Genomic DNA, 26,711 nt, shown 5'->3' on the forward strand with positions numbered 1-26,711 from the left:
TATGCGTACTACTATGGTGTGTGTACTTTTCAAGCCATATTTTATAAACATAGCAATGTTACATATTTCTATGTTTATAAAAGGTGGCTTGAAAAGTGCACAAACCATAGTAAATTACGCACACTTGTGTGCTTACCTTACTATGGTTTGTGTACTTTTCAAGCCACCTTTTATAAACATAGATATTTGTAACCTGTTTCTATGTTTCTAAAAGATGGCTTGACACGTAAACAATTCAAGGCATCTTTCATAAAGCGTTGTTGACGAACAAAACAAACCGCAAGGTGGCTTTGTCCGTCGACAAAGCTTTATAAAAGATGCCTTGAATTGTGCACGTTTCAAGCCGTCTTTTATAAACATAGAAATATTTCTACCTTTATAAAAGATGGCTTGAAACGTACACAGTTCAAGGCATCTTTTATAAAGCTTTGCCGACGGAGAAAGGTACCTCGGGCTCTGTGATCTATCTGCTATGAGCAGATAGATCACAGAGCCCGAGGCACCTTTCACCCTCTGCGAACCCGCGGGCTCCGTGATTTAATCTGCATATTAGATCATGGAGCCCGTGGGGGTCAGTGACCTGGGGAGGGAAAACAAAGGGACAGTAACTTCCTCTGATGACCCTGATGAGGGGTCATCAGAGGGAGTTACACTAACTGACAGAAGTGCCGCCAGCCTCTGCGTCGCTGTGGCTGGCTGGCACTTCTGTCAGCTTGGCCGACATAATGACGGGCGCATCTCCCGTCGCGGCTGCAGCCGCGGCGGGATAATGCATCCCGCCAATGTTGTGTGGGACGGGGGGCCCCGGATGGGCCCCGGCTCAGCCCCACTTTCTGGAGACTGCCGGGGCCCGGCCCCGGTAGCCCCCGGCCCACTTAAAGCACTGCTGGACATGATGAGTTTCTTAGATGTTCCGGTGCCTGAGGCACCCGCTCCGCAGGAGGGCGTGCTTTCTGGGACGTTCACCCTGTCTCCTTTGAAGTGTACCAGCCTGTTCGTGCAGAAGGACGTTCTGGCCGAGGTCCAAAGAGTCTGGGAAAAGCCACACTCGGGAATCTTTGTCAATAAGAAGATTGACACGAGGTACAGGCTACATTCCTCGAAAGAGGTGGCCCTGTCGTCGTGTCCGCCTCCCTCCTGCACAGTGGTGGCTGCGGCCACTTTGCAATCCAGGCCTGCAGCATCCTCTTCCACGACGGCTACTCAGGTCCTGGGTAAGGAGGACAAGCTCCTTGACTCCCTAGGGAGGAAAATCTTTGCCAACTCGGCCTTGCAGCTCAGGCAGGCCAATGCTGAGTTGATATTAGTGGGAGCTAACATGCGGATGTGGAAAGGTCTGTCGGAGTTTGAGGAGCACATCCCAGTCGAGAAGTTGGAAGACTTCAAGGGTGGCCTATCCGACGCCAGGGTCTTGGCCCAGGATCTCCTGGAGGCTGCGGGTCATCACGTAGACACCTCGGCTCGTGGCCTTATGCTGGGGGTGGATACCTCACTGCAGGCGTGGCTGCATGCCACTAAGTTTTCAAAAGAAGTGCAGGACAAGGTGTTGGACCATCCGTTCGATGGTAAGGAGCTCTTTCATTCTACAACAGATGTAAAGCTCACCAAGACGAAGGATAGCACGCAGACAGCTAAGTCATTGTCTGTCCTGGTTAAGGCTCCTTTCAAAAACCAGAGACCGTTGTCACAAAGCCGACCTCTGGCTTTAGGGGCTTCCTCGACCGCAAATCTCGCAGAGTGGATACCCCTGCGGGGAATAACCACCGTAGGCAACAACGGACACAGTTTTTCTCCCGCTCCTCAGCCTCCTCCTCAGGTTCAGGTGCCACTGCCACTGATAAACCTACTAAATGAGGGTTTTCCACGCTCGCACAAGACCCCGGTGGGAGGACGCATTGCGTCTCATTCGGAGGCGTGGCAGACCATCACAGAAGACAGATGGGTCTTGTCAGTCGCTCGAGCGGGCTTCCGCTTACCTCTACCACCTACCCCACCCCGCAACCCTCCTTTTCAGCTGTCGGGCTCGCCCTCCCTCAAAGCCGAGGTTCAGAAACTTCTGTACCTCAGAGCTGTGGAACCCGTTACCCTCGGGGAGCGAGGGGAGGGCTTCTACTTCCGGCTGTTTACGGTGCCCAAACCCAACCAGGCTGGCCTGCGCACCATCCTAGACCTTTCCCAGTTCAATCTTTTCCTACCCCAAGAGAAATTCAAGATGATTACACCCAGCCAGATATGCTCCTCCTTGCAGGCGGGCGACTGGCTCAGTGTTGTGGACCTTCAGGAAGCGTACATGCATATCCTGATTTGGAGCCCACACAGGAGATATCTCCGCTTCTCTTTGGGAGAGGAGCACTTCCAGTTTCGTGTGCTTCCTTTTGGCCTCAGCTCGGTGCCGTGCGTATTTACGAGGATGATGTCGGTGATTGCGGCCTATCTTCGTCTCCAGGGTATCCATGTGTTTCTGTATTTGGACGACTGGCTCTTACCCAGCCCTTGTCCGTTAGCAGCAGCGTGCAATCTCCAGTCTCTCCTTCAGCTCCTGTTCCATCTTGGGCTGTCGGTGAACTGGCGGAAATCTTCCATGACGGTCTCACAGGACCTGATTTTCCTGGGTTTTCGATGGAACACGATCGACTGCAGAGTGTACCTGACCGGGGACAGAATGGCGGATCTGTTAGCCACGTGTCAGATGTTTGTGCAGTCAGAGAGCATGTCGGCCTGGTGGTTCCAGAGGCTTCTGGGCCTCATGGCCTTGTGCGTGCTGGCTCTTCCTCTTGCTCGTCTCAAGATGAGACGGACCCAGATGGCTCTTCAGAGTTCCTGGCGTCAGGCTGTGGACCTGGATTCCAAGCGGATAATGATTCCGGATTCCATGAGAGTGGACCTGGACTGGTGGTCATCTCTCAGCAACCTGCCGGTGGGCGCGGGGTTTCAAGACCTGGCCCCCATGGTGACGATCGCGACGGACTCCTCCCTTCTGGGGTGGGGTGCGACGTTAGATCTTCAGGTCTCAGACCTCTGGTCGCTTCAGGACAAGCTCCTGCACATAAATCATTTGGAGCTTCTGGTGATTTTTCTGGCGCTCAAGGCGTTCAGACCTCTCATTGCCAACAAGGTGGTCCGCATACGCACGGACAATGTGGTGTCAATGTATTACATCAACAAACGAGGGGGAACAAAGTCTCGCCCCCTCGTGGACCCGTCTATCCAGATATGGGAGTGGGCCGTGCTTCATGGTGTCTGGCTGCTTGCAGTATACATCCCGGGCCAGCTGAATGTCACAGCGGATGCCCTCAGCTGGCGGACAGTGGTCAGCTACGAGAGGGATTTGAAGGCTGAGGTCTTCTCATGGATTTTCTCGCGTTGGGGCACACCGGAGGTGGACCTCTTCGCAAAGGCGGTAAACAAGAAGCTTCCTCAGTATGCCTCCAGAGGGGGGCTGGGAGCCTCCTCTCTGGGGGATGCTCTCGTTATTCAATGGCACAACATGAGAGCTTACGCCTTCCCGCCTCTGCCTCTGGTTCACCGGGCAATTTGGAGGTTGAAGAATTCTGTGATCTGTTCCCTTCTGCTCATAGCCCTGTGGTGGCCGGCCAGGTTTTGGTTCTCAGAGCTTCAACACCTGTCGGTGTATCCGCCGATCAGGTTACCAGTAACTCCCGATCTTCTTCACCAAGGGGAACAGCAGCTGTGGCACCCCTCCCCTCAATCGCTCAGCTTGGTGGCATGGTGCCTGAGTTCAAGTCTTTAGAGCTTCTGAATTTGTCTACGGATAACATGCGTATTATCCAGGCAGCCAGGAAACCCTCGACCAGATCCCAATATAGGAGTAAATGGCTCAGGTTCTGGCATTGGTGTTTGGAGAAGAACTTGGATCCAAGGGTGGCCACGATTGACACAGTGCTGTCCTTCGTGTCCTCCCTAGCAGAGTGAGGGGTTCATGTTCTGTCATGTAAGACTTATCTTTCAGCGGTTGCCGCTTATCTTTCTACAGACCAGTGTTCTTATTCCCTGACTAACCCAGTGGTGAAGAGGCGTTTTGCTGGCTTGACACGCCTCTACCCTCCGGTTCGTAATCCGCACCCGCCGTGGTACCTAAATGTGGCCCTGACGGCGCTGTGCCATAAACCTTTTGAACCAATGGCTACTGTGGACCTCAAGTACTTGTCCTGGAAAGTGTCCTTTTTGGTCGCAGTTACGTCAGCAAGGAGAGTAAGTGAGCTCCAGGCATTGTCGGTGGAGCATACTTTCTTGGTCCTTCACAAGGACAAGGTAGTCCCTCGGACGAACCCGGCCTTTCTGCTGAAGGTTGTGACTGAATTCCATCTGAATCAGTCTATTTCCCTACCGGTCTTTTTTCCAAACCCTGCCTCTGAGGCTGAGAGGGTTCTACACTGTCTTGATGTCCGAAGAGCTCTCAAGTTCTACCTGGACAGGACTTCCGAGCTTAGGAGTTCTTCTCAACTTTTTGTGACCTTCGGTAACCCTCAGGCAAGTAGGCATCTAAGGCAACTTTTCTCGGTGGATCGCTGCCTGCATCACAGAGTCTTTCACCGTCCAAGGGCTGAAGCCTCCTAAGGGTATTTATGCACACCTGGTGCGGATCAAGGCAGCGGCGGTTGCTTTTCAGAAATATGTCCCCTGGGAGTCCATCGCTAGGGCAGCTTCTTGGGTCTCCCCATCTGCTTTCTCTAAGCATTATTGACTCGATATGAGCTCAAGGGCTGATGCTCAGTTTGGTCAGGCTGTGCTGAAGAACCTCTTTCAGTGAGTGGTATTTCCATCCACCCGTAGTTACTGTAAGGTGTGCTTGGGAATCTCCCATAAGTATGGAGGAAAGGGGATGGGATGTAGGAGTATTACGAGGTTACTCACCGTAGTGACCACCTTAATCCTAGTCCATAGTCTCCTTTCCTCCATACGCCCGCCCGCCGTCCCCTCTAATAAGGTTCCTCTGTTATTCCTAATCGGTCTTTGACCTGGCGATAGAAAAGGACTGATGGACGATGCGTGGGGCGGAGCCAAGATGGGCAGGGTTACGGCCCCGTGCCGGGCCCCGTGCAAGAAAGAGAGGAAGGACACATTTTTTGAAAAAATGTGGATGCTTTTTACAAAGTGCTCCGGTCCCGTCCTACAGGACAGAGAGATGTCCCATAAGTATGGAGGAAAGGGGACTATGGACTAGGAGTAAGGTGGTCACTACGGTGAGTAACCTGGTAATTAATGACCGCAATGGCTACTAGGAGTTGTAGTGCTTTAATAAACCTGTCCAATAAGGATGCGTGCTGCACCCTGAGTGCCGTCCACTTAGACGTAGCCCCTCCTTTCGCAACGTGCAAGCCCTTTTTGTATGGTTGACGTTACTTAGGCATAGTCACTGAACACCGTCACCTCCTGCCCTTTGTATTTCTCGAGCATGACAATGAGAGCTATCAATTGTGCGCTTTCGCTGAAAAGTGAGACGGCAGCCTGGCACTTGCTTCTACTCAAATTCTCCTTTTAATCTATGCCTCACTACAGCTGCGCCAGAATGCCTTTCCCCACTAGTCTGATCAATTTTCGAAGAACCATCAATGAACATAATTTCCCATCCTGACAAAGTATTTTCTTTCACACAAGGTATAACATCATAAAATTCAACATAATTTGCACAGTCATGCACATGATCACCTTCTGTCAATGGCTCAGCTACACATGTGGCAGGATTCACTATTTTACATCAGACCATTTTGATTGTTGGGTTAGAAATCATTACTTCATAGGCTAAGGCTCTCTGAGATGTCAATGTACCTTTGGGTTTCTCTAAAATGGCAAACAGAGCATGCTCCATGAAGAGTGTCATAGAGCAGTCCATAACAACACTTGTAGACTTCTCAATTGCGAACTAGGTTGCTGCCAATGACTGTTAGCAAGGAAAGTGTCCTTTCATAACTGGGTCTAAAATCCCACAGTTATACACTAGAGGTTTGTACCCTAATGCAGTCCTCTGTGTCAGCACTACTGTCATGACTGTCCCATTTGTGTGCAAAAACAAAAAACAGTCCTCTGCATAATTGAGAATTCCTAAAGCATGAACTGTGCAAATCGCTTTTGCCACAGGATTGAGAAAAATGCATTTTTCAAATCAATCACCGTGAAATATCGTGCTTCTACTGAGATACTGCATAGTATCGTCGCTGGGTTAGGAACTAAAGGAAACTCTTTCTCTACAATCTGGTTAATCCATCTCATGTCTTCTATGAATCTACATGACCCTCCCTTTGATGTTTTGATAGGACAGACTGCTGTGTTGCACAATGATTCTGATGGCATCAGAATACCTTGTTTCAACAGTGCTGAAATGGTCTTGAATATACCCTCATCAGCCTGTCGAGACATGGGGTACTATCTTGCTCGAAGTAAAATTGCCCCTGGCTTCAGCTTCATTTTTAACTTCCCCATTCCCTTTAATGATCCTATGTCATAAGGGCCTGTACTTGATATGTACTTGATATGACACTGGGCACCTTCTCCAAGTCTTCCTCAAAAAATGCAGGACGCTGCCGCATTATTGCCATTCGCTGTGGGCTTTCCCTCATCTCTATTCTTTTTCAGTATGTAATGTTCATAAAGAACACTACTTCATCATCTGTTGATGATACATCACATCATCATCAGTAATGTCAGTCAACCTGTACCCTACTTTGAGAGCTATTTCTGTCCTCCTTGCTCTACCCTCATCATCTTTTCCTTCGAGCATCACAATTTCCCTTCGTTCTATGGCGGATTCTAACTCTAGAGGGACAGTCAGTCCCCCCTCTTCGTACATAGGTATCTCTGGTCTGAACAAGAATTTGTCAGGTATGCTCACAGTCTTCCCAACTAATCAAGGTAGCCATATCATTAAAATGCACACGCCATCAAGGAAAACCTCTGGCTCTACTGGAATGCCTTGCAGAGCCATTTGCCCTGTGAGGCCAGTATATATTTGCCCACATTTAAGTAGTGTATTCCGTGAGTGGAACACACTTTTGCTTCATCAGTAAATGAAATCATCATGTTAAGTTTTGTCATCAAATCTCTTCCTGAAATGTTAACTGGTGTTTGTCGTGAATACAACAATGGAACAGACATGTCACACTCTCCTATAGAGACTGGTTATTCATCAGTAAAATGAACTTGACTCGTAGCTTCAGAGAACCCTTGAGCATTCACGGCAATTCCTGAAATTTTATATTTTCCCTCTCGTATACATGAATGAGTAACCCCAGTGTCTACTAGAAAAGAAAAAGATTTGCCTCCTATCGTCACCTCAAACCTTGGTTCCTCTTGGGGTTCCGGTGTTATTGATAGTACTGAACACATCAAGTTGACCTGTGAACTGTCCTATTGTGGGTACATGCATACCCCCGTAGCTGTGAAAGGATTTCCTCCTACCACAGTGGTACCTCCTATTCTAGGTGTCAGTAATTGTCCCAAGTGCGCATACTGTTGTATCTGCATGCGGGCTTGTTGCTGCCCTTGCGGTGGATTCATGTTCACTTGCTCTGGTTGCTGTGTCTGTTGCATTTGCGGCGCTTGTGTCTGATACACTGTCTGATCTTGGTAAAACACTTTCCTAGTTTGTGTGCTTTTTATTTTTAATTAATATTTTATTGCCATTTTGTATGAGTACAGGAAACATGGCATCAATTTTCTCTTTATCAGCGATACAGTATTCGATTATTAATGCCGACAGTGTGTCCTCAACAACAATGTAACAGAACAACAAACACAAATAGTCTTCACTTAACAGGTACGATAGGTCATTTAACCATGCTACACATAGCACAGATTCAATAGGTCCATAGTGTACATTAAGTAACATAGCCAGAGACGTATACCCATCCAAGCATAGTTTACAAACACTCATGGGGGTTTGTCCTCAGAGGGGTGGAACATATCCCACACCAATGACTTCCAGGATTCATAACTTGCACTGGTGTCCGCCGTTGAACCAACAGATGCACGACCCCATACTTGTTTTTCCATTTCCAGTGCAATACCTCTCTTAGCCAGTATGTGTGCCAAGTCCATGAATTTCACAATATGTCTGAATTTGCCAACACTGGGATATGCTCCCAATATGCATTATTTTGGTTTCCAAGCGTATCGTGTTATTCCTGCCCTTCTGCATGCCTGTTCAATTTTCGCCAAGAAACCCTGCACCTGCACACATTCCTGGAGCATATGCATTAAATCAACTTTATCATCGCTACACCAGGGGCATATCGGTCGCACGCTACTGTTGAATTTGGCTGGTCTATGTGGCGTCATATAAGTGCGGTATAGGACATTTCGCTGAATTAGCCTGAAACGGGAATTCCTGGACTCTTCCCGCGGATACATCAATATGCGTTCCCACTCCTTATCAATAATGTCTTCTCTCAAGTCCGCCTCCCAGCTTGCTTTCAGTGCCGCACCTTTATGGTTAGGTCTATCTGCCAAATGGCCGTACAAATTGGATACTGAAATCCGGCCATCACCTTGGTTATGCATTAGTGTTAGTAAGGGGCTTGCGGCTGGTTCCTGCGGCCAGTCTTCCCTTTTCCCTTTCGCAGCACTCCTCACTCTTTGGTACAGCAAGAATTGCCCTTTGGGCAGTCCTTTCTGCTCGATCAATGACTCAAACTCTCTGAACACACCCTCCACATATAGGTCACCCTAGGTGTAAACTCCCCAGCCTTCCCAATGCCTAATCCTGATCAAATCCACTCTGTCCCTGCAGACTTCCACTGCTATTGGGGTCTCAGGTGAATATGGGCACTCAAGCTTCAGTAGTTTCAGGATCCTGTGCCACACTTCATGTCCCAGTGTCATTCTCATGGGTGTGCTACCTAAATAGTCTGGTGGTTGCCATAATATCTCCTCTAGATGAGCCGGGGCAACTAATCTCTGCAACAGTGTTGTTTCAGAGGTTGTCTCATCTAATAGCCATTTGATCACATGGCCAAGTTGCGCTGCCAGATTATACCTTTCCAGGTTTGGTAATTGCGTCCCCCCTTTCATGTGGGGTAGGTATAAGGCATAGAGGGCAAATCTATGATGAACAGTCCACCAGAGAAATTCCCTCAGCATTGCCACCAACGTGCGAAAGAAGGCAGCTTGAATGCAGTACTGGACATTAATAAAGAAATACAAAAATCTCAGCAGAATTATCATTTTGGTTATAGCTATCTTGCCCATAAATGACAATGGTAATTTGGACCAAAATGTGATGGACTTCCTCAAACCTTGCACTACCCTGATGGTGTTAGCCTTGTGTGTTTCTTCTGGTGTGTGTTTGATATTCACCCCCAAATACCAGAAGGAATCTAATTGCCATGCGAGCCCCACCTCTGGTAAGTCCCTTTTGTCCCTTCCTCTCAGGCCCGCAAGTGGGAATACGCAGGAATTCACTTTGCTAAAGCAGATTCCCAAACACTTTCGCATAGTTATTTCGTATGTCTAGTATCACTGCAACATTGAGATGTGGGTCTTCCAGGTATAGGAGTACATCATCCGCATAGAGTGAAATCAGATGTGCCACCCCTCCCACCCAAATGCCTGCTTCTTGAAACTGCTTACGTAAGTAGATCTCTATTGGCTCCAACGCCAGGACATACAGCATTGGCGACAACGGGCAACCCTGCCTGGTACCCCTCTGTATCTCCCAGATTGGGGACACTAGTCTCCCAGATTTCACCCTCGCCATTGGTTCAGCGTATAAGACCTGTACCCATTTAATAAACTGCTCACCAAACCCGAACTCTCGTAATACAGCAAGGAGCCACTCCTGTGAGTCGGTGGTCTGTGCTATGACATGCTGTAGTCGGCGCAAATTCATGGTTGTGCTGCGTCCAGGAATAAAACCATTTTGGTCCCCGTGTGTATTAGGCCTCCGATTACCCTATGCTATCGCCCAGCCAATATGGTTGTTAGTATTTTAATGTCATAGTTTAGGATAACCAATGGCCAATAAGAATCACAGTTATCAGTGGCTTTCCCAGGCTTAGGGATTGGAATCACTAAGGTTTACCTCATATTCCCCGGGAGCCTCCTTTTCGCGTAAGCTTCCTGATAGACTTTGTGGAGTATTGGGGTCACTTCTTTCGCATATGTTTTGTAAAACCCAGTGGGGAGTCCATTGCTGCCTGGAGTTTTACTAGTAGCCAATGACTTGATAACCTCCTCTATTTCTTCTGCTGTTATGTCTTGGTCTAGTGTCTCACAGTGTGTTGTACCCACCCGGAGTAACCCAATTTCCTCTAGGGTGCCCAATATGTCTTCTTGGGGGACCCACGTTTCATGGTTGTAGAGTTGGGAATAATATTCTGCAAATGTGTCATTGATTTATTGCTGTGTCCTGACTGTGGTGCCTTCTTTATCCTTAAGTTCAGTGGTTAAGTGTCTCAGGTGCTCCCTTTTGCACATCCACAACAGTAATTTGCCTGGCTTATCACCCTCCTCGTGTGCTCCAGCGCTTTTGACCATGTAATCAAATTTAGCTAGTCTCCCCCATGCCTCCTGACAGCTATTCCTGTTTACAGCTAGTTCCAACTCTTCCGACCGGAGTCCGGACGTTCGGGTTTCCATTTGACTGATGTCCTCCTCTAATTTCTCCAAGTCCCTCTTAAGTGTTCTCCTAATACCACCCGCACTGGCAATTACTGCCCCTCTCACCACCACTTTCATTGCCTCCCAAACCGTACCCCACTCCTTCACAATGCCCACATTACGTTCAAGGTACTCCTCCAATCTAGTCCTGAGCCCCTTCCTAAAAGCTTGGTTGGTCAATGCATCAGTGGGCATACGCCACAGCGGTATGGGGGGGGGTCTAGGACCCAGTGGTTTCCATTGCATTATTAACAGCGAGTGATCTGAGATCGTTCTGGCCAGGTACTGTGAAGAAACTATATCTGCCATATGTGTCCTGCCCACAAAGAGGTAGTCTATCCTGGTGTACAGCACATGGGGGGAAGAGTAGTATGAATAACATTTATCCCCAGGGCGCAATTCCCTCCAGGCATCTGCAAGGTCTAGGTTATGTAATGCTGCATTGAGCTCCAAGGGAGCTGGCCCCGCACTGTTCGCCGGTGGTAGTGACCTATTCAAACTCACGTCCCTGACACAATTGAAGTCTCCGTCCCAGATCAGAAAACTTTGCCGGTATGGCACTATCTTAGCAGTTATCATGTGGAGGTGTGATGGGATACCATGGTTGGGAATATAGAAGTTGATTATACATACCTCGGTGTGTTCTATATGGCCCCTCAGGATTAAATCCCTCCCTTCCCCGTCTGCTTCCACCCCCAGCAACTGAAATGGCACTGCAGCGTTAATCCACGTATATACCCCGGTAGCATATTTGGAGTAAGCCGCCCCATAGCCTTGTCCCCTCCAGCGTTCATCCACTTTTACCATTTCACATTTCGTGAGGTGAGTCTCTTGTATCAATGCTACGTCCACTTTGTTCCTATTGAGGAAAGATCACACACGGTTTCTGCGCAGGTACGTGCCCATCCCCCTCACATTCCACATTAATACTTTAATGGTGTACGCCATAAGCAAGTGTACCAACTCTCCACCACCCCCAAGTGTCCAACAACCCATCACTCTCCGTACTTCCGTCCACCTCACCATTCCCCTTTAGCCCCATTACTCCTTCAATTTGATCTGCACCGTATGCTAAACCCTTTTGCATGAATAACATAACAACCACGCAACCAATAAAACAAAACATTTGCACCCCGCAGCTGTTACTTTCACACAGCGCTCGGGCGCTCTCGCACCTGTGTGGCCCATCCAGGCCAAAGTGTACGGGATAAATGGGTGTCAGCAACAGGCCAACACAGGTTCATATATGGGGTAGAACTTCAAGCCCAAGGCAGGTGGCTACGTGTCATCCCCGTCCAGGCTATGATCTATTGCAGTGGTTTCAATCACCCTTTTATTCAAGCACAGTAACCCAAAACAATAACCCTGCAGTTTCAGGGCGCTCTAGCTCCCCTCTCTTGATGGTTCAACTCTCTTGTCATGTGACTGGCACCTCCCCGTCATCCAGATTGTTGTGTTCCATCCACATGATTGCTGCAGTCTGAGTCTCAAGGAAGATCGCCTTGCCTTATATATGACTTTAATTCTCGAAGGATACATAAGCATATATTTAATGTTGAGTCGTCTCAGCCTGACTTTAACAAGGACAAAAGAGTTCCTGGCTCTCTGGACCACCGGTGTGTAATCTGGGTAGGTAGCGATTTTAGAATTGTCCCTCTGTATTGCTCCTCCTTCCCAGGAAAATTTCAGTATTACCTCTCTGTCCTGGAAGTTCAGTATTTTCGCAATCATCGGGCAAGGATATGACCCGGCAGAGGTCTCCTCTGCAGGGATGGGTGCGCCCTCTCCACCACAAATCCCTGTGATAGGTTGTCTGCCCTGACTTCCTGTAGTAGCAGGTTCTCTACGTAGCTTGTGGGGTTCGGTCCCTCCAGTCCCTCGGGTATTACCAGCAATCTGACGTTATTCTGTCTGGCGCGCCCATCCGAGTCCTCCGAGCGGAGCTCCAGCACCATGTTTCTTCTTTCCAGTTCCTCTAGCCGTGTCTGCAAGTACTTTGTGATCTTGTTGGTTTCCTTCAAAGTACTTTCTGTGGTCGTTACCCTCTCCTCCAGATTTCGTACATCCTGTCTGATTAGTTGCATATCAACTTTGACCTCATCAAACCTTATCTCGATAGACAACCTCAGCGCCGCTATCGCCACCAGTACCTGATCCTCCTTAGTGCCTGCTTCTGGTGCTCCATCCGATTTCCTTGCTGTGGTGCCACATTGCGTTGCGTCACTAGACCTGGCTGCCCCACCGAAAGATTCCATGATTGTAGTCTTATTCTTCCCCTTCGTCGGGGACATGGCACTTCCCCCAGCTACGGCTCAGGGCCTTAGTTGTGTGCTGTAGCCCAGCTTACTTTCCCCCTGTTTGTTGCTTCTCAGTTCCTGCACGTGACACAGGGAGTCGGGTTCCTATTCAATATTGCCCATTTCCCATAACCAACTTAGATTCCAGAGCTTGCTGTGTCGCTCCGCACCTCAGGGGTTGTAAGTCCTTATTACTTAATCCTTCCAGCCGGCAGCACAGATTGTCTTTTAATGCACACCCCCAACTGCTTCACCTGGAAGAGGCGTGTTTGCCAGTGGCCAGTGCCTCTTTCCAGATGGCGAGGCCCCTGGTGCGTGCTCGAGCCTGAGTGTGTCATAGTGGTGCCAAACAAACCGATTGCCTCTTAGGAAAGTGACTTTGCAGCTATGTGCGCCGTAGCATGCCCCTCTTCGCTTGCTCCCACCTGAGCTATGTGCATCTCACGGAGGGTAGGGTCAATGAAAGCTTCAGTGGAACGCACAGCGTTCTGTCAGTCAGAACGTACTGGCTAACATCAGCACCCAGTCTTTAGTGCACTGTGTGTTTTTACATGCTAGCCCTTGCAGGAACCCTGCATACAGTACTGTGCATATGGGCCAGCAGCACACAATCACAGTTCCTACTCCCGGTGCAAGTGACGTGCAGCAGACACCACCAAGTTCCAGAAAGTGCCTGTTGAATCCCCAGCCCGCCTGTTCAGTTATGTGCTGGGAATATGGACTGCCTGCAAGGTATCGCCGTCATAATTTGGCATAGCGCTCAGTGCCTTTCTGTAAACTGCAGTCTCACCCAGCTGATCAAGAACAGCCTGCACCGACCGCTCCAGTGCTAGCAGAGATTGATTGTGCTACCAACGTAGTAGCATTATGTCCGACCATGCATTCCAGTCGTTTGCGCGGTCATCAACATGCCCCTCCACATTCACAATTCTAGGGAAAGTATGGCCCCTGCATGCGCACAACCCCTGTTGTTGGGACCCTCCACATATCTTACTGGGCAAACGTTCACTCACTTTCCCATGGGTTCGCTCAGTGTGCACCTCTTCACCTGATAGTCCGCTCACTGTTCTGTGCCATCGCAGCAAGCCAAACCCAGCTTCCAAGGTGTCAGCGCAGCTGCATCCGCTGCTCCACTCACTCGCTGCCCCTGGAGCTCACCTACACCCCTTTGGTGCAGATCTGCGGTGCGGATCTCTAGCCTCAACTGGTCCGTCCGTTCCTTCGATATTTGCACAGTTCCCTCCGTGAAACCCAGGAGGATGCCAGCCGTGCACCGCCGCACCTCACAGTGTCGGGGTCATGCGGTGATGCTCAGCGCCATCAATGCTCATCCGCTCTTGTTCCTCACAATGCGCCCTGCAACATAGGGTCCTGCTCGCTGTCAGGGCGTCCAGCAGTGCACCGCGCCTGCTGATGCAACGCTGCATGCAGCTGCTCCTCCTTTGCTTCAGCCCCGGGTCGCAGCTTCAGGCGCCATCTTTGTTTCTCGGGCCCCTGCTCTTCAAAATTTTAATTTTACACCAACGCTCCTCCGATTTCAGACAGCGGCTTCTTCAGTAGTTGGGAAACCACTTCCCACACCTGCAGACGTATCTGGGTTAACACAATTCAAACTAATTTGCTGCAAAACAGGATCAATACGAGGATCTGGACGGGAGCTCAGCTCCAACTCGACCTCACTCCATGAGCTCAGGCCACACCCCAGTTTGTGTGCTATATGATGGAGGATAAGCTGACCCCCCTCTTGAGAATTGACCATTGTGTACATTCTCTTGGCTCCCACACACGCATGCAATGTGCCCAGTCATCCCGCAAGTCCAACATACAGGGGGAGGCCGCCTGACTAGTCCCCCTTGATTGAATCCACCTTGCGCATTCTGATTCTCATTCTGCACATTTTGAAACCCACCTTGATTGTTTTGGAATCCACCCCTTCCTCTATAGCCCATACCTCTGCGTTGTGGCATGAACCTATTCCCTCCTTGGTCCATCGGGTGCTGATTATTCATCTGCGATGTACACACTGCTTGCTGCATTACCAATCCTTCTCCACTTGTCAATACCGCCCCTTCCATGTTAAATTTTGACAATTTCTTCTGAACCAATTTGGCTTCTTCATTTTTCCTAGCCTCATCTTTCTTCTTGTTTTTCTCCTACAATAGCCAACAGTGATGCACTATCGTCAACTGTATTTCAGCCCACGGCTTCATCTCCATTCCCACTTGTTTCTTAATTTGAAGCAACACAGGTTCGATCCTCCGGTCCGTGCTTAGAAACTTCTGGGTATTAAGTGCATTATAAATGACCTATCATATCATATCATTTGCCTCTGTACTTGCTCGGGTAACCCCTGACATAAAATGTGGTAAAATAATCCCACTGTTTTTTCCCACTGCTCGTTTCAAGTTGCCAATGCTCTTGAATGTCCTAAATGTAAGCAATAGATTCTTCATCTTCCTTCATCTTACATGTCATAATTGCACCCATATCTGAGGTATCGGGATACTGCACCCAGAGAGCCCTCCAAACATATGCTCTGCAATTATTGAACGGCGCTCCTTCGTGCACTGTGTTTTGTGCTGTCACACTTGAATAGCCTGCTCTCCTCCATATGTCATCGGCTCTCTCCCGAAGAATAGCTGTCAAGAGACCCTTAATGTCCCCTATGGCCAGTGTGTTTCCTCCTGTCATTTTTTCTAACTCATATATCAATTTCCCAGCACCCAAAGTCAAACTCGGGAGCTTGCACCTTAAATTATCCTTATCCATCTGCGGCCAAGGAATATACTGTGGTCTTGCTCCCCCTTTTTCCATTAAGGGAATCTGTGTAAACCCTAACCCGCAATCAGTTCTCATCGTCTGCCTATTCATGGCAGGGATAATTGTCCCTGTCTATCTCTATACTTGTAGTGATCTTAACATTCTCACATATGGCAGTGATTCTCTTTTTTCGCTACAGTTCGTCCTCTGGGACACTCTGGATATGCTATGGGATCTGGCGTCCTATCCTTAGGTTGCTCTACATCAGACCATCTTACTTCTTTGTCCGTCTGCAGGCTTCCCTCGGGGGCACACACCCTCCCTCTTCCTCAAGGAAGGCTTCTCTTTCCTCATCTGACATGTCTAGTCCCCAACTAGTGTGACTCTCATCCCCTTCACCCTTATCAAAGTTCAGTCTGCTTGAGGACAAGGCTCTATGCTCGTGACTAAATGAATTTTCTTCTTCACTTCACGCTTGGAATTTTAGAGATTGATCTCGCTTCCCTCAGCTTCCAAATTTGCTGCCTTCCTTTAATTCATGATAGGCTTTATCGATCCTGTCTGCGATACTTCCTATATCAAAGTTTTCTTCTTCTAATGCTACTCTAAATGCCCCTGACGTTGCTCCCTTTAACAGAAGGAACTCATCTATTCTGTCCCATTGTATTGATGAGCTTGGCTCTACTGATTCCTTATGAACAAGGCTAATATCAAAGTCCTGCTGTCTCCTTCTTCGTTCAAACTCCTCATCTAATTCTCTTCATGTTCTCGCCTCCTTTCTGATTCTCTCCTCTTCTTGTCTTTGCTCTTCTCTCCTTACTCCTGCTCTCCTTTCTTCTTCTTCCCTCGTCTCCGTATCCTTTTGTCCCTTAATTTTAGTGCTTCCTCCTTTTCTCTCTTCCTTTCTTTTCTATCCCTATCTTCATTGCTCTCTGCTGTTTGTCGTACTTTCTTTGCTCCTCTGCCTGCTCCTTTTTCTTCTCTTGTTCTCTTGTTCCTCCTGATACATTTGTTCTTGTTGCTCCTTGCTCTTTCTTTAATGCTCGTCTTCCTTCAACCTCTTTTCTTGCTCTCTGTCTTTTCTATCCTGTTCATCCTTAGCGTCTCTTTGCCTTACTTCCTCAATGCTTTTCCCATCTAGCTTGAGTAATATCTGCTCTCCCATCCATTCGTTCTGCACAAGCGTTACCTTGTCAGCTTTGTCCTTTTCCCCTTTCCATCTCTTAATCTCCCTTTCTAATTCTGTTGATGCGTTCAATCGCTCACTCTTCTCTTCTTTATCTTGTATGATCTTAATGGTCTCCTCTTTTCTCTTATACCATCGTCACTGCTATAAGTGGGCGGTTCATATATCGGATTACTATACCCTGCCACCGCTTTCAGTTCCTGTAACGCTCACCTGAATCCCTCGGAGGCGCAGGTCCGGGGTTGGAGATTTCAGTGTCTTCTAGGGTCACGCGCAGGCCTCTGGTAACACCCTGGATAGACCCTCTCCTCACCGTAATTTTGACCTGGAGGGTGAGGTGTCTGCAAGTAGGAGAACAAGGGGTTAATGAATGTCTGGTTGACCAATCTGACCTTCCCCTTTTCTGGACTCCCCACGTTACTCGTAGGCTGAATGTGCTCACCTTATATAGGTGAAAGCGGAGCTCTCCATCCTGCGTCTGTGCAGGGGTGCTGATGCCAGTTGCTTCACTGGTTAATCGCCCAGCCTCTTGATTGCAGAGGATGAAGTCAGGGAGCAAGGCCGTCGTTAGCTGCACGAACGGTGATTGCTAGAATACGAAGTTTTATTTATATGACCCCTTAAATGTCTCTCGCCATTGCAGGTCCGGTATGTAATTAAGGTAAGCGAGAAGAATGCCGGAGTTCGTGAAGGCACGTAAGTAAAAGAATGTTATGCGAAGTTAAATGCACTTCTGAATGTCTCTTTTCCCTTTTTTCAGGTAGCCGTAGCTGTCGGCGTGGAGATGGACGCCGAGGTACATGCCGGAGAATGGGCAAGCCGATGACAGCTAGAAGGCACGTGAGTAGTGATGGCGTTCAGTGCCCCTAATGATGTCCTTCTTGTTTTAACAGGTGCGGACAAACAGCGCCTGACGAAGATCGAGGCGTACGTGGCACAGGTAAGCAGAATAATCACGGAGGTTCACTAACCAATGTCCTTTGTTTCCGCAGGATTGCCGGAGTATGAAGAGTGCGGCACGCGGCCTCGGGATGCTCCGATGGACCAGGTAAGTGCTGCGCTGGTTTTGTATTGTCCTAACCTGGTGTCTTTGTTCTCTTTCAGACGCTGCTGAAGACTGAAGACTGATCTGCCGGGAGGTAAGACTGAAGATTTCTTGTTCACAGATGCAGAAGCTGAAGATTCTCTGGAGCTGACACGGTGAGCGTCCTGCTGCTAGTGCAGAATAACGCGAAGCACGTTGCACTGATCGGGTGTGGTTTAAATAGGCCACTGGAGTGCTTAGGTGTCTCCTTCCACAGCCTCGCCCAGACAAGAAAGAAGTTCCAGCTTCCAGCACAGTTTCAGTATCCAGTCCCAGGGAGTGTTGCTGGCCACACCCAGAAGGTAAAGTAGTTCCAGCCAGGAATGGATGAGGATATCATCCTACAGGTAAGTGAGCAGCATGGTCTGCAGCAGGTAGGTCCACCCAAGCACCATTCCTCTCGATATGAGCCCGGCGCTTCCTGTGCCGGGACTGGGTTCCCTTATGAGCCTGGCGCCACTGGCGCCAGGACAAGGTCCAAAAGGCCCCTGTGGGGACCGGCTGGTGCCTGGAATGGAAGTTGTGACCCTGCTTCCAAGGATGTTGGGCTGGGTCTGACTCCTTGGAGGCAGCGGTCATGACAGCACCCCCCTTCAAGGCCCCTCCCAAGCTTGTCTTCTCCGGAGGCTTTGGCTTGTTGGGAAAAGTTCGATGAAACTTCCTGACTAGACGAGGTGCATGGACATATTCTGAAGGCTCCCAAGATCTCTCCTGGGGGCCAAATCCCTTCCAATCAATCAGGTAGTACAGTTTCGATTTGGAAATTTTGGAATCCAAGATGTTTCGAATTTCAAATTCGAGTTCTCCATCCACCTGGACTGGCTCTGGAGGATTAGTCAAACGGGTTCCGGGTTGCATAGGTTTAAGGAGAGAAACATGGAAAACGGGATGTATCTTCATCCGAGTAGGTAGCTCCAATCTCACAGCCACCGGATTTATCACAGCCGTGATCGTGTAGGGTCCTAAATACCTTGGGTTGAAGGTGCGTGGTCCTTTTAGGGATAAATGCTTCGTGGACAACCAGACTTGATCTCCTACTTGGTATTGAGGTGCCTCTTTTCGATGTTGATCCGCTCCTTTCTTATACCTTTCCTTGGCTCGTTGAAGGTGAGCTGTGGCTTCCTTGAATGCTTGAGTTATTGTCCCATGCAGATGGTCTACAGCGGGCGTTCCGAGAGCATGAGGTGGATCCAAATTAGAGGTTCGAGGATGACTTCCATACAGCAGAAAGAAAGGGGTTTTTCCAGTTCCTGAATGGATTGAATTGTTGTAGGCGTATTCAGCAATCCAAAGGACATCCTTCCAAGTGCCCTCCGATTGTTGCAACATACAGCGTAGATATTGTTCCAGAGTTTGGTTAGTCCTCTCAGTCTGCCCGTCAGTTTGGGGGTGATGGCTGGTGGAAAGTCGTACATCAATTTGCGCTAAACGACAACAACTTCGCCAAAAATGGGAAATAAATTGGCTCCCTCGATCGGAGATTAACACTGAAGGGAAACCGTGCAACCGGACGATGTTTTCAAGGAATTCTCGGGCCAAAATGGGAGCTGTGGGTAAACCTTTCAGTGGAATAAAATGAGCCATTTTTGAAAAAAGGTCCACGATTACTAGAATTGTGTTGTATCCGGAGCAGGAGGGTAAATCCGTGATAAAATCCATTGAGAGAGTATGCCAAGGGAATGGTGGAATGTCTATTGGATGTAGCAGACCTGCTGGTCTTTCCTTTTGACTCTTGTTTTGTGCGCAGATGCCACAAGAAGCCACAAAATCTTTAATGTCTTTTCTGCAAGTCGGCCACCAAAAATGTCTTTTGATTTTCTCTAGGGTTTTGCCCACCCCAGGATGTCCTTCTATTAGAGAATCATGGTAGCAGGTGATTACCTGCTTCTGTAAGTCAACACATGGCAAATATAGTCGTCCTTGGAAATACAATAGATTCTGATCTATCGTAAAATCTTTCCCTTTCAGTTGCCAATTCAATGAATCTTCAGGAGTTATTAGTTGACTGACTTTTGCTTCGATATCTTCAAGGGATAGCGTGTTGATCACTCCCAGTATCTTTTGTTAGGGGATTATTGGTACCGGCTCTGAATTAGCTGTGCGTTCGTCTACCCCTATTCGGGAAAGGGCATCTGCTTTTCCGTTCTTATTGCCTGGCCGATACGTGATCACAAAATCAAATTCCGCGAAGAATAATGCCCAGCGGAGTTGTCTCGAAGATTGGGCCTTGGCTGACTTCAGATACTGGAGGTTGCGATGATCAGTGATTACAGTGACAGTGTGCCGGGCTCCCAGGAGATAATGCCGCCAGGCCTTAAAGGCGGACTTAATTGCCAGAAGTTCTTTGTCCGTGATTGTATAGTTGATTTCGGGGGCCGAAAATTTGCGGGACCAAAATGCCACAGGGTGTAATTGGTGTGTTTCGGGATCTCGTTGTGATAGCACAGCCCCCATTGTGAGGCTGGATGCGTCTGTCTCGACGATATACGGAAGTTCTGGACGAGGATGCTTTAAGACTGGAGCGGAGACAAATTTAGCTTTCAATTCTTGGAAGGCTTGTTCGGCCTCTGGAGTCCACTCGAATTTTTTATTCTTTTTCAGAAGGGCCGTGATGGGTTGAACAACTCGAGAAAATTCTGGAATGAATCTCCGGTAAAAATTAGCGAAGCCCAACATGCTCTGTACTCCTTTCACGGAAGTTGGGGACGGCCATTTGGTGATAGCGTCCACCTTTCTTGAATCCATGTGAACTCCATTGGGTGACAAGATGAACCCCAAGAATTCGACTTGCTTTACATGGAAAGTACACTTCTCCAATTTAGCAAACAAACGGTGTTGGCGAAGTCTCTGTAGAACCGCTGTGACATGTCTTCGGTGCTCAGCTTCTGAGGATGAGTATACCAGGATATCATCGATAAAAACAATTACGCATACATCAATAAGTTCTCGGAAAACGTCATTCATAAAGAACTGAAAGGCGGCCGGTGCGTTACATAGTCCAAAGGGCATTACTTGATACTCAAACAATCCGTATTTAGTGCGAAAGGCCGTCTTCCATTCGTCACCCTCCTTAATGCGTACCAAGTGGTAAGCTCCTCTGAGATCTAGCTTTGTGTATATGCAGGCTCCTTTAACTTGGTCCAATAATTCGGGAATCAGAGGCAACGGATATCTATTTTTGACTGTAATCTGGTTCAGGGCGCGATAATCGATACATGTTCTCAGGTCACCTTCTTTTTTCGGAACGAAGAACAAAGCTGAAGAAACTGGAGATTTCGAGGGGCGAATGAATCCGTTAGCCAGGTACTGGTCCAGGTATTGCCTGAGATGGAGATTTTCTGGCTCAGTGAGAGCATATATTCTACTGCACGGAGGGGTAGATCCGGGTATTAGGTCTATCTGGCAGTCATATGACCGATGCAGGGGCAAGGTATTGGCCTGATCTTTCTGGAAGACGTCGCGGAACTCTTGGTATTCTGGAGGCAATTGGGGGCTCTCGGAAGCGATGGCTGCTAGCCTGATATCGGGTCGAGGGTAGCAAGTTGGGGCGCATTCTGGAAACCGGATTACCTTGGCTCGCCAGTCTATCTGAGGATTGTGCTTTTCCAACCAAGGAATTCCCAGTATTACTTGAAACTGCGGGGCCTTGATTACATCAAACACGATCTTCTCCCGATGTCCATCTTGGCATAGCAACATCACTTCCATGGTGGTGTGAGAAACCGGTCCGGAAGCTATTTCTGTACCATCCACTGTAGTGATTATGTCTTTAACCATTTTCGAACATAGAGGAAGATTCATCCTGGTTGCCATATCTTGATCTACATAGTTACCGATCGCTCCGCTATCAATGTATGCTTTAATTGCATGCATGCGATCTGGTCGATCTGGACTTATGAGGACCATAGGCATTACCAAATGCGAGGTCAAGGAACTGGTTTTAACGCTCGGCAAGCGGACCTCTACACTTGTCGGGCGAGGTCGTTTCCCGATTCTGGTTTTTCAGCATTCTTATCGGAAGCTCCTACAGCCTTCTTGACCGGTTTCACTGAACAATCACGAAGGAAATGTCCTGAATTCCCACAGTAGAGGCACAGCTGTAATTGTCTTCTCCTTTCCCGTTCCTTTTGGGTTAATGGTCCTTTAACAACCCCTATCTGCATGGGCTCCACGGAATCAGTTCCTTTAGCGGAGCTCTGAGGTCTTGAAAATTTTTGGGTTTCAAATCTGGAACGATCGGTCTTCCTGTTCTGTAGCCGGTGATCTAATTGGACTACTAGGTCGATATAATCGGAACAATCTTGCGGGGGATTCACCACCTGTGCCAAGACATCTTTAAGTTCTCCACGCAGCCCTCTGTAGAAAAGCGTGGTTCTCTTATCCTCAGGCCACCTAGTCTCAACCACCAGTCTGTTAAAAGATGCTATGTATGCTAGGAGATCCTGATTCCCTTGTCTTAGTGATAGGAGTTCATTGTCCAAGGCCTGCCCCTGTGAGTGTCTTGCGAACAACTTTTCCATACTGGTCTGGAAATCTTGAAAGTTATGGAGGATCGGATCATCTTGTGTCACAAGAGGAACGGACCAATCTGCAGCACTACCGCTAAGATAGGAAAGTACGAACGCTACTTTGGTTTGGTCCGTTGGGAATGCGGCGGGTCTACACAGAAAGTGCAAGCGGCATTGATTGATGAATACTGCAAACCGTTTTGGATCACCTGAAAAAGGTTCGGGCGGGGCCAAAGGTACATTCCCTGGCAGATTAATTTGCACCGGATTATTTGAGGTTGTAGGAGTGTAGCTCCCTCCCGAGGCAGGCAGAGGCGTCTGTCCCGCTTGTGTGTGTAGCAACTGTCTCGCCAAATCATCCGTTCGTTCTTTTGAAACAATCAACTCCCTTCGTAAAGCATTTGTCTCTTGGCGGGATGCCTGTACTTCGGCTCTCAGTGCCCCAAGCAATTGGGCCAACTGATCTGTGTCCGAGGTTTCCATTGCGCCTGGGTGGGAATTTTGCGGTAGGCTTCGCGTTCTGTAACGCTCACCTGAATCCCTCGGAGGCGCAGGTCCGGGGTTGGAGATTTCAGTGTCTTCTAGGGTCACGCGCAGGCCTCTGGTAACACCCTGGATAGACCCTCTCCTCACCGTAATTTTGACCTGGAGGGCGAGGTGTCTGCAAGTAGGAGAACAAGGGGTTAATGAATGTCTGGTTGGCCAATCTGACCTTCCCCTTTTCTGGACTCCCCACGTTACTCGTAGGCTGAATGTGCTCACCTTATATAGGTGAAAGCGGAGCTCTCCATCCTGCGTCTGTGCAGGGGTGCTGATGCCAGTTGCTTCACTGGTTAATCGCCCAGCCTCTTGATTGCAGAGGATGAAGTCAGGGAGCAAGGCCGTCGTTAGCTGCACGAACGGTGATTGCTAGAATATGAAGTTTTATTTATATGACCCCTTAAATGTCTCTCGCCATTGCAGGTCCGGTATGTAATTAAGGTAAGCGAGAAGAATGCCGGAGTTCGTGAAGGCACGTAAGTAAAAGAATGTTATGCGAAGTTAAATGCACTTCTTAATGTCTCTTTTCCCTTTTTTCAGGTAGCCGTAGCTGTCGGCGTGGAGATGGACGCCGAGGTACATGCCGGAGAATGGGCAAGCCGATGACAGCTAGAAGGCACGTGAGTAGTGATGGCGTTCAGTGCCCCTAATGATGTCCTTCTTGTTTTAACAGGTGCGGACAAACAGCGCCTGACGAAGATCGAGGCGTACGTGGCACAGGTAAGCAGAATAATCACGGAGGTTCACTAACCAATGTCCTTTGTTTCCGCAGGATTGCCGGAGTATGAAGAGTGCGGCACGCGGCCTCGGGATGCTCCGATGGACGAGGTAAGTGCTGCGCTGGTTTTGTATTGTCCTAACCTGGTGTCTTTGTTCTCTTTCAAACGCTGCTGAAGACTGAAGACTGATCTGCCGGGAGGTAAGACTGAAGATTTCTTGTTCACAGATGCAGAAGCTGAAGATTCTCTGGAGCTGACACGGTGAGCGTCCTGCTGCTAGTGCAGAATAACGCGAAGCACGTTGCACTGATCGGGTGTGGTTTAAATAGGCCACTGGAGTGCTTAGGTGTCTCCTTCCACAGCCTCGCCCAGACAAGAAAGAAGTTCCAGCTTCCAGCACAGTTTCAGTATCCAGTCCCAGGGAGTGTTGCTGGCCACACCCAGAAGGTAAAGTAGTTCCACTTTAAAAGTAAAGTAGATATCCTCAGCCAGGAATGGATGAGGATATCATCCTACAGGTAAGTGAGCAGCATGGTCTGCAGCAGGTAGGTCCACCCAAGCACCATTCCTCTCGATATGAGCCCGGCGCTTCCTGTGCCGGGACTGGGTTCCCTTATGAGCCTGGCGCCACTGGCGCCAGGACAAGGTCCAAAAGGCCCCTGTGGGGACCGGCTGGTGCCTGGAATGGAAGTTGTGACCCTGCTTCCAAGGATGTTGGGCTGGGTCTGACTCCTTGGAGGCAGCGGTCATGACAGTTCCTTTAGAGCAGAGGTCGCCCGCGCTGGAAAAACTGAAAAATAAGCACTTTTTTAAGTTAAATTATTCTATGCCGTGTTTTGCTGCTATTTTCCTTGCGCAGGATCTGAACCCTGGTCGTCTTAATTGCGGGCGGGGAGCTTGGCTGCTAATCCACTTGGAGCTGTTTGTAAATTCCCTGACAGATGTCAGTATCACGTTCTGTTTCTGGAGGCTGCCTGTAGTACCAGTGTTGGTCTTGTGCACCCCTGACACTGTCTTGCTTAAACAAACTGCTCTTGTTTGCCAGAGATGTCAGATGGGCTGGGGCAGGATCAGGATCATTGTGAGCACGCAATGAAAATATCCCAGTAGCACTGCCGCTCGCCTGGAAATGTTCAAAATAATATTTAAAAAATGGTGCAATTTCTTTCATGTGGCTTCTTTCTAAACTCCACACTGTACATCCACTTTTAGTGCATTAAGCGATCCATAGACACGCTGTACAGTAGAAGTCTACCAGGGTAGCTCAGCAGGTTGACAGACCGATGCTGAGATGTTATATATTCAAAACTAAATGCTGTATCATATCATATCATAAGTGTTTCAAGGCGCGACGAGGCAAGGGAGGGGGAACAGAGATAAAACAGACAATGATCCTACTAGGCCAGGTGTCATTCAGATCGCGCAAGTGCATGGGAAGGGGGAAGGAGGAAAGTGCAAGGGGAAGAGGACAGTGCAATACATGGGATAATAAATAACAATAAGTAGCGTACGGCCAGCTGGTGGCAAGTGAAAGGGTATTGCAGACATCAGGTGTCAAGTGCTAGTGGTGGAACTGTAGGGGTACAGAACAGTCCCTAAGTGTGGGGGGTTGCCAGGAAGGCAGTGCAGGTGTGCAACTGGGGGGGGCGGCTGGGCTTGAGAGCAGGGGGGGTTGCCAGGTGACCAGTGCAGGTGACCAGTGCAGTTTCAGTATCTGCCAGGAAGTCAGCAGCAGAGAGGAGGAGAAAAGGCAGAAGCAAAGAGAAAGGTTTTGAGGTGCTTCGGGAACCGGAGATGATTCTCCTCAAGTTTTAGGGAGGCAGGGAGGCTGTTCCAGAGGGAGGCCCCAGCCGAGGAAAGAGATCTACCACCAACTCGTTGCTTGTAGAAGTGACTGACCCTGAGGGAGTTGGAGGCGGATGAGCGAAGAGCTCGAGAAGGAAAATATTTTGGAAGAGAGAGCTGAAGGTATTGAGGCCCCAGGCAGCCTTGTGTACAATACAGGGGGTTTTGAACTTAATCCCCGCAGCCACTGGGAGCCAGTGCAGAGATTTCAGTCCTGGAGAGATACGATCCCTGGGCTTGAGGCCAAGGACAAGTCTTGCAGTCCTGTTCTAGATGAGTTGCAGACGGCAGAGAGTCGAAGCAGGCAGATTTAGAAAGGGGCTGTTGCAATACTCCAGCCTAGTGAGAACCAGATTTCTGGAGACAGTGAGCTTCTGTGGGAAGGAGAGGAAAGGAAGAATGCCTCTGAGGAGGTGCAGCTGGTAGTGTGACTTCTTAGAGATGTCAGAGATGTGAGGAGAGAAGAAGAGTGTGGAGTCTAAGATGACCCCGAGGTTTTTATCCACACAGGTGGGAGCAGGAGGAGGGCCAAGGGAGGCCACCAGAGAGTGACAGGAAAGGAGGGAGCAGGTGTTCCAATGAGGAGAATCTCGGTCTTACTGGCTTTAAGGCAGAGATCATTGGCGGCACACCACTCCTGGGTGGCGGACAGGCAGTCAGAGATGAGAGAGGGAGAAGAGGTGGCTGTGGGTAGCCTGAAAATGAGCTGAGTGTCGTCCGCTTAGCACTGGAAGCATAGAAAAAGTATTATAAAATGTTTTTGGCCCGGGTATGGGTTGGGCTGCTTGCTTGCTTATATTCAGGATGGGGATATTTCTGCCCCAGTAGTGAAAAGCAAAAGTTGGCACCCATGAATCCACAGTTTCATTTCCTAAAAACTGCTGTCAGCACAACAGAAGCATTTACTTGTGATTAACCAGTTTGACAAGCATATAACATCTTTATAACTATAACCTGTGCTAAAACACAGAGGGGCACACAAATAACAGAGTATGTGTGGTGTCTGACAAAAAAACATTTCAACGAAAACTAGTGAACGCAAGCAGCATTTTTCAATTTGGAAATTACTTTTGTTTTTTTTATGGAAGTGTGAAATGCAATTTTGGAAAACAATAGTGTGTCTAGCATATAGAAAGCCTGCATATGACGCAAAGGAAG

This window comes from Ambystoma mexicanum, chromosome 3q (genome assembly GCF_040938575.1).
Source record: "Ambystoma mexicanum isolate Mex_15411 chromosome 3q, UKY_AmexF1_1, whole genome shotgun sequence".
NCBI lineage: Eukaryota > Metazoa > Chordata > Amphibia > Caudata > Ambystomatidae > Ambystoma > Ambystoma mexicanum.